The following is an 8752-nucleotide window of genomic DNA, read 5'->3' as shown; positions in this document are numbered from 1 at the left end:
GTTTTAGAGAACAGCAGTGATTGACAGTCAACTGTCAGTCACCGCTATTCTCTGCTCCCAGCGGTTGATCGCCTGCCCGTGGCGCTTAGAAACGTTTACCTTTGCGCATTTTTGCATGGCATTATTTCCCCTTTCGCCGCATCAGTTGGCTCCTGTCAATTTGACAGCGTGTTGTTCAGGTGACAATGTATTGCCGACATACAATGACAACAAAGATTTGCTGCCAAGTAATCGGAATGTTGCTTGTTAAACTGCTGGCTCCGTCGTTTCTCATAGTCCCCCCCCCCATTAGCACAGATTTTTTTTTTCACACTCAGGCCTAATTTTATTGCACAAAGTTTTACTTTTGAGAATTCCTTTCCTTTTTTTTCCCCTGCGGAAAGTTTTCAACCAAAATCTGGTCTTGTCATTAGCATATCATCGTATTTATTTAAGACATTTGTACAAACGGCCATGCCAAATCATCCTCAGTAAATCATTTTAAGATAATTCATACTATACTTTTAAGATTATGGCTGTAACAACAAAGTTGATGAAATCGAGGAGAACGGATTTTTAAAGTGTTCGAAACAAGTGTCATTATTGATTCATTTTGTGCGATTATTGTGTCGTTGCGCTTGTCTTGTCCTGGCTTGGCCACGTAGGGGAAGTGCGGTGCACAAAACGTCATTACTTCATCGGATAAAACACCAGAAGAAGAAGGTCACGATGGAACACAACCAAATGGGACGAAGCAAGCGATGCCTGTGAGTATCGCTATATTTTCCTTATTTGTGTATTTTGTGAATATTTGTTGTTTCGGGCCATGTAAAAACCGGCACTTGTTCTGTTTAGCCTAGCGCCGAGTAGGTAGCGATAAGCTAGCCGTGTTTGGAAAACAAAGTACAGCTTGTATCAAAATAAGCAACATGTTTAGTATGTTTTTTGTTGTTGTGTTTGTTCTTGCAATTAAATTAAAGTGAGTGTCAATAAGCAGCTGAAAGCAAACAAACGTTGAATATTTTTGAAAAAAAAACAGTTGGCTCTCTGCCATACAGCTCTCAGGAGCTGAGGACATAATTAAAAATAATTGACAGATGAATAGATTATTGAAATCATCGGCAGCTGAAGTCCTATTTAATTTTTTTTGGTGGGGGGGGGGCTGATTAAAAATACATGCAGAAGGCTGCGTCTGCTTGTGATCTTTTTCTAAAATGTGCTGGAAAGAGGCTTGCGCGCCAATGTCATAGCCAGAGAGATTTTCCTCTGGCACGTTTCATTGTTTTGATCCTACTCTGTGAAATAACCGCTGCTGTTCATTAGTCGCAATGCACTTTATTGCTGTCACACAAAGGGCGTAAATAATAAGGCGATTTATTATTATTATTATTATTATTTTTTAATTATGGAGAGAAAGGCTGCTAAAGAAACACTAGCAGCTTGATTCATTCTGTTTTTAACCTCATGTGGCGAACCTCTTTTTGGAACCAACCCACGGGAACAATCAGAAGAGCAAAGCGAGTGTCAGCAGAGTGCATTATTTCTTTTATTCCCCGCCTCAATCAACACTTCCTCTTTCAGAATACGCTCGGTCTTTATCACCAAGGACATCTTTGTGCCGACGTCCGTTCCTTTGTCGTGGTGGCAGCATGTCTCGGACTGCACCAAAAAGAGCAGGCGGGAATGGAATGCAACGTCACTGACGCGCGCGGCGATTAGAAAAGATGTGAAATCGTAGAGAGAGATGTTCTGAAGGTCTTGGTTGGCAGCTTTCATGACAAACAACATCTGAACAGAAACATGCCCAGACTTGCTGGTAACAGGACACAGAATGGAAAGCAATTGGTGCAATGACTCACATCCATTTTCTCTTCCAGATTGGGAAGGCATCTCGCTTAACTCCCCTTGAGGTCACACCCACAGAGATACAGTGGATATAAAAAGTTGATACACCCCGGTTTAAATGGCAGGTTTTTGTCATGTTAAAAAAACAAAAAAACAACAACATACCTTTAGGAATTGTGGTCAAAAAGTTCAGCGTTGGTTACATGACACAAAAGCAAAATCCGCCCCAAAAATGTGAGGAAATTGTGCTGTCCTCTGATTAAACCAAGGTAGAATTTTTTTTTAGCCAACACTGATCATCACGAAATGTAAATAAATTCTGGCTTCAAAGTACAAAAATGAACACCAGAGGTGAGGGCGTAGTGTTCTTGTCTAATTCCATCCTGACTTGTTTTACATTCAAGCACCGCTTTCCGACACAATCCATCAGCTCCTCTGCTGTCAGACCTGATTAATTCCCCTTTGTTGTATTGTAGAAACTCCCAGGGTTCCACATTATTCTGTCAGGATGAAGCCTGTTACATTATGCACGGACACTTGTTGGAGTGTCAGTCGTGCCGGTATTAAGAAAAAAAAAAAGACAAAAGCAAAGTGGCTGCTTTTTATGTTGTGATCGCTCTTAAATTGGCGGAATCATCTTTTTCAGGCTCCCGTGTGCTCTCTACGGTTATAAACGGGGATGAGGAATTCTCTGCGGAGGCTCCTAGGAAATATCTGTGCCATAAAACAAATATGATGGAAATTCCTTTCGTGCAGGTAGAGAGTACAATCCACCAAATTTCACAGATGCACAATACCTTTCGAAGCAACATTTTTCATGATGGAAGAAGAATATAATTCTTATCGTCCACCCCTTAACAAACACAAACAATACTAGAAGGACCCTTATTTACCTGCAGCCTCATCTACATCCTTGATTTCATCCATAACATCAAAAGGCAACGATTCGTTTCAGTTGAATGAGAGTTTGCAGTTTTTCTAGCGCTAGCAAGATTTGCATGTAGCCTCGATTCACTAATTTCTCCTGTCTCGGAACAAAGATGGTCATTCAGAATGTTGTTATGCAAGTGCTTGTCTTGACAAAATAGTCACAGAACGCAGTCCAGCGTCACCAAAATAGCAGCACGACAATACTAAGCTAGCATTAGCACTGGAAACGAGCTGGCGTTAGCTACGGTTGCTTGTTATGTCAACATGACTTATTCGCAAGTTTTACTCTAACACTGAATGTTGTGTTACAAGTTTTATTTAGGGGGATCTAAATAAATGAAAAAGAGGTCCTTTCGCTCTGCTTCTGTTTGCTAACTTGATACCAAACAAGAAACGGGCATATTCCGACAGTCTGAGCGAAGCTGATGAAGCTAAAACGAAGAGATCAGCACGAGTCTCATGCGGGTTGTGACAAGTGGAGACGGCAAACTTAATATGTTTATATGTTTAATAAATAACCTTATCACTTTATTATAGTATGCGAAAGGAATTTTAATTCAAATGTGAAGTGTCCAGAAAAGCTCTAGAATCTGATGTTTTTATTATTGTCACATCATCACATGATATTGGACTTTTTTTACTGTTGTGACAGCATTACGCTTTTGTAACGTGAAACCTTTCCTTTTTAAAAAAAAAAAAAACTGCAATAGTTTTATTAGCACATTTGAAGGATTTGAAGGCTAATTCAGGCCACAAATGTGGAGTATCACCCCGTTTCTGTTCTCAAATATGGTCCCTTGACCGATAAAGTGCTTCCTCGTTTTAATTGAGTTTTATGACTCATTGCTCGCTTATTCTGGAGTGCCATCCTGTAAAAGAGCAAACGGGACGAAAGAGGGACCTGACAGGCAGATGAGAGAATTGCACTACAGGCCTCAGAGGAGGAATGAATAATGCATTGGTCACAATGGTGTAACTTTGCAGAATGACAGTGATCAAAGTTGTGTCAGGCAAGGCTGGTATTAAGAAGACGGGGCCCGATTAAAACGGCTCAGTGAGTGTAAAAGCCCTCACCATGGGAAGAGACGTCTCTTCCGTACCCTTGACATTTTCTGTCATAACTTGTTTCACATTTACACTTTTGTCCCCCACCCCTCCATCCCCATCATCCCTTGGCTCCAATCCTGCCTTTATAAATAGCTTTGATAATTCACTTTGGAAATGATGTAACCGCTTTCCAGAAAGCGTTCCATGAAATGAAGAATACGCCGCTTCTCCTGCATGTTGAAGCTAAAAAGAAAAAAAAAATCTATCGTCTGTTTGTCTTTGCACAGTGGACGCAAACATCCACAAACACGCTCGCACGCAAACACACAGCCACAACAGACGCCTCGTCTCTGGCGTATTGTATTTGTAAGATAACTGGTGTGGGCGTCTGCAAAACAGCTCATTTTGCACCTGAGTCAAAATCCATCCATCAGCGCTTTTGGTCGCCAGCGGCGCCGGTGGAAAAGAGGCCTCGCAGTTGAGGCGCTCGCTGTCCGTCCAGCGGCGGGGCTGCTCCGGCCCGATGCTCGCTTTATCTGCCGCCTCCCATTTTATGTGCGCCATTAAGATCAATGAGTGACTGTCAAGCTTCCTTTTCCAGAGATATTACTTGGAAGGCAGCGGCAGCGCGGGATCTGCCTTTCGCCTGAATGGCGGCCGATTGCGAATACGATCTTCAGTAGATGATCACTCGAGACGTCGCGCTGTTGAGTTTATAGCATCAGTGCGCCTGCGTCGTTGCTTTTCCGTTGTTTGAACTGAGGCCACGTGGGCTCAATTTACACTGTAGTGTGGACGTGACTTTCGCAAGTTGAGGCTGAGGGGGCAGTTGGACGTCAATTTCCGTCGACAGCGGATGGCGATAACGGCAGCCAACTTTGACTGATGGAAACGGATTGATTCATTCATTCTTATTCCAAAAGCACAATTTTAATCAACTGGGAACACATCAAACATCTTATTACAAAGGATGTTTTTAGCTAGAGTTCCCAGATAACAGGGGGTGTCAAACTTATTTTTGGCGCGGGCCACTTTGGAGTCACGTTTTCACTCTGAGGGCCGTGAAAAAAACAGTTAATCGTCTCACCGCATTATTACTTGCACACAGCAAACGAATGGATGACTAAGTTTTGAAATCAGCCAGGTGAACTATAATCGTTTGTTCGATTGTTGAAGTGAGTGTAAACAGGGTAACGACATGATTGCAAAACCTCGTTATTTATTACACATGACATTTTGGTACGGGTTTTAGCAAGGATCGTGCAAGTTGACACACATGATTTGCTTTCGCGGGCCACATAAAAATGATGCGGCGGGCTGGATCTGGCCCCCGGGCCTTGAGTTTGACACCTCTGCCCTATAACAAAGTTGCTTGACAAATTATAATCCATTCTTAAAGTGGTAGTCGTAACAATGATAATGATAATAATGCATCACTAGTGGCATTTGATTGACAAGGGCTTGATTTGATTGATTGATTGATTTTTGTACATGATTTTGAAGCCTCATTTCATAATTTGGCAGTATTGTAACACTCTTCTCTGTGGTGAGTCAAATTTACAATATATATTTATTTCAGCTTTACGTGTCGTGTCATAAAAACGTCTTTCAAAATCTAAAATCATTACAACGCTGGCGTATCGGCAGAGTTTTTGTGTAGCCACGGCTTGAATCCAGCCTTTGAGAGATCTCTTTCTGACACCATATCATATGTATTTGGATTGACGCCTCCTCACAACACCGTTCCGAAAGGGAAAATGACCCAAACGCAGGCTTACGCAGGAAAGAAAAGAAAAAAAATCTAGCTGGCAGGGATTTTTTTTTTTTTTGTGCGACGCAGTGATCCCTCATAAATCACAACACCCTTTGTTTATCTATGTGCTGGCTGTACGCGCTGAGGAAAATGACTTCACGGGGCATGGAAGGGGCATCAAATAATTGCCGTGCTCCAGGCAGAGCCGCTAGGACTGAAATAAAACAAGTGCTCTAAAAATACGCCTGTTCACACGAGGATGCTGGCTTGTCGGCTGTTTGATGAGCGAGGGCACGTACGGTACAGAACAGTATAGCGCCACTGTGTAACGCTTTCCCTCTGCCAATGTGACACATGGACCGTAACTTTTTTTTTTTTCTGTTCATCTCGCTCACATAACAGTTTACGCATACCTTGGCCCATCCTCTCCTGCGATGCATACGTGAGTCGTGTTTGAAAAGACACAAAAGAAACGCATGCCGGCTGTGCGCATGCTTGCGTTTCGGTTCGACGTCGGAATCAAATTGGCTATTAATGACACTTTTTTAATACTTCATAACGAGGATATCCCCCTGAAGCCCTTGTTACCTAGCAACTGCAACTAGAACACACCGCATCCGGTTGTGGCACAGACTCATACTTAATGTAAATGTGGAGCTATTATAAGTACAGTATGCATTCCATAGGAAGGGTTTTAATTCCTAATTGCGTTCTTCAGTTAGCGCTTTCACTCGTCATTCTCCTTCGGCGGCGTGCTTGGATTCATCATTGTCTTTGGCCGCCGTGTCGGTGTCTGCGCTGGCACCGGGATGAATATTTCAAGAGTTGTTAATGTGTTCCATTTGTTACTTTGCTTGTAAACCGTCTCGGGCTCTTCCCCAGGTAGTCGGGTGCTCAAACGCTGCCAAAATAACGGTTGAACGTGCACAAACCGTAACCGAAATGAATTGCACCTGACACCAGCACTGTTTTGTTTGTTTGTTTTTTTTTCTTTTGGCATGTTTCCTTGCTCTTTTTCTTGCCGGAAAGTTCTCATCTCTCATTGCAGTGGTTTGATTTCAGAAATGAACATGCAACTGCAGGCCCCGCCGTTAGCATAGCCTTTAAAAAAAAAAAAAAAACAGGATTTGCGGTTCTCGCTGTGAGAGTGGTCACAGCCAACGGCATTATTGCGAATTACTTACCGCAACAACATGCAGTTGGCTAGCTAGCGGTGTAGTAGCTAGCTAGCTAGCTACACTGTGAAAATGTATTCTACCCGAATGCCACAATATACACAACAGCACGGCGTCATTACAGTATTTAAATTCCCTAACAAGGATGCTAACACAGATTTGCCTCCTGTCCGTCCATTATTCAAGAGGAGCACCGGGAGCCTCTTGTGAGCTAGCTGGTGGTTAGCGCCTTTCGTCGTAGCGTGGAAAGAAAGCCCCTCGATGACTAGCTGTGACATATTCCAGCCACCAGAGACTACAAGCTGATTTTTTTCGCACCTCAAGCGTTTAACGATGTGTAGACATGAGAATGTTGAAAGATTGAAAGCCTTATTTTGTACACGTACGGATTTTTGTTTTATTTTCAAATTCAAATTGGGCTTCATTCTCAACAGCACTGTCCCACATTTGCAAGACGCATTTGTTTTCACTTTACAGCGGGGGTCTTCAATCCTGTTCCTCAAAGGCCGCAATCTTGTGTGTTTCCCATTCCTCCCTGCTGCAACGCACCTGATTCAAAGGCGGGGCAGTGGCCCGCAAGGAACAGGATTGAAGACCCCTGCTTTACAGGGACTTTTAAGCAGCGCATCCGGATTGCCCAGTGCTCTTCTATCAGATAAATGAATAAATAAATCAAAAGCACCTCCATTTGTTAAACAGCCCTCACCATACAATTCGTGCTGCCCCCCGCCCCCCCCCCCCCCCCGTCATGCATTTTTGATGTTACAGAAGCAGCAGCCTGATGTTATACATTCGAGCCTCCCGTCAACACTCGCCCTCACAGAGCGGATTTTGCTAAGTGTTGCAAGACATGTTCATTCCAACTCCCATCTTTTTTTTTTTTTTCTTTCTCCTCTCCTCTTCTGTCGAGGTCATGTAGAAGCCAAAGAGTTTAATTATATTCCCCCCCGCCTGTAGTCTGAGATCAATGGAGGAAAAGACTGGGGGAAATGAGCTGAGGACATGGTGGTAACATTATTTTTCCTCCACTCAGGTGAAGTTGATTAAAACGGAAATTTGAATAATCTATCGAGGTTGCTTATCTAAGTGGCAATCTTAAATACTGCACTTAGCCACATCAATAGGGTCTTCGTTAAGTGGGATTAATTGCAGCCTTTCCGATGCGCGGGGGGAAAAAAAAGCGCTTTGCACAAAGAAGAGCAAAGGAACTCTTCCTCTGTCTAGACATTTAATGAAGTCTATTCGAAACCACGTGAGCAGTGTAGCTGTATAAACATACCAGTTAATTATCGTTTGCGACAACGTACACCCCCCCCCCTTCTTTACTTTCCCACTGAGCCACCGTATATCATTAGCATACCGAAGGTAACACGGGGCAGACATTTAATAATTGGGATCCAAAAAAATGAAAATAGGCATTGTTGTGCCAGTGAAGTTTTCGCTTGACAAGGCTGCTGCATTCAATTACGGGCTGCTTGTCAGGTGGAATAAATCATTCCTTGGGTGTAATGTTTAATCCAGTCAAACCAAACTTTGAGTGCCAAAAATAGTCTCATGTGGGACAACTAATGACTTGGCTGGCTGCTGTTGTTGCCTTATCATGAAATGTCACAGTCCCTCAAAGTAAAACAAAAAAAGAAATCATTTTCTGGGGGAAAAGGCGCAGAGTTCAACATGCGGCTGTTTGGAGTGAGTCACTGCTGCTGCTTGCCAGTGAGGCTGTTTTACACCTCGAGGTTCAAGTAACACAATTTTGCGTTTTTGATTTCAAATGGCGCCATTATAAAATGCAGCATTGCGGTGTAAATTTATTAATTATGCACCCATGCGCCCCCCCCCACCCCCCCAAAAAAACATGCACATCTTTGCTAGCGAAAGCATAGACCGGCGGTTCCCAAATCTTTCCACCAAGCATCACCTCAAAAAATATCTGGCTCTATAAGTAGCATCGTAGCTTTTCGTAGCACTGTGACTCACTGTCAACATTTGATTGAGAATCGGGTACTTGGACCTGCAAGGAAAA

Source organism: Hippocampus guttulatus, chromosome 11, assembly GCF_054856545.1.
Source record: "Hippocampus guttulatus isolate MCC_2025c chromosome 11, RoL_Hgut_1.0, whole genome shotgun sequence".
Lineage (NCBI taxonomy): Eukaryota > Metazoa > Chordata > Actinopteri > Syngnathiformes > Syngnathidae > Hippocampus > Hippocampus guttulatus.
This window is presented reverse-complemented; position numbering follows the sequence as displayed.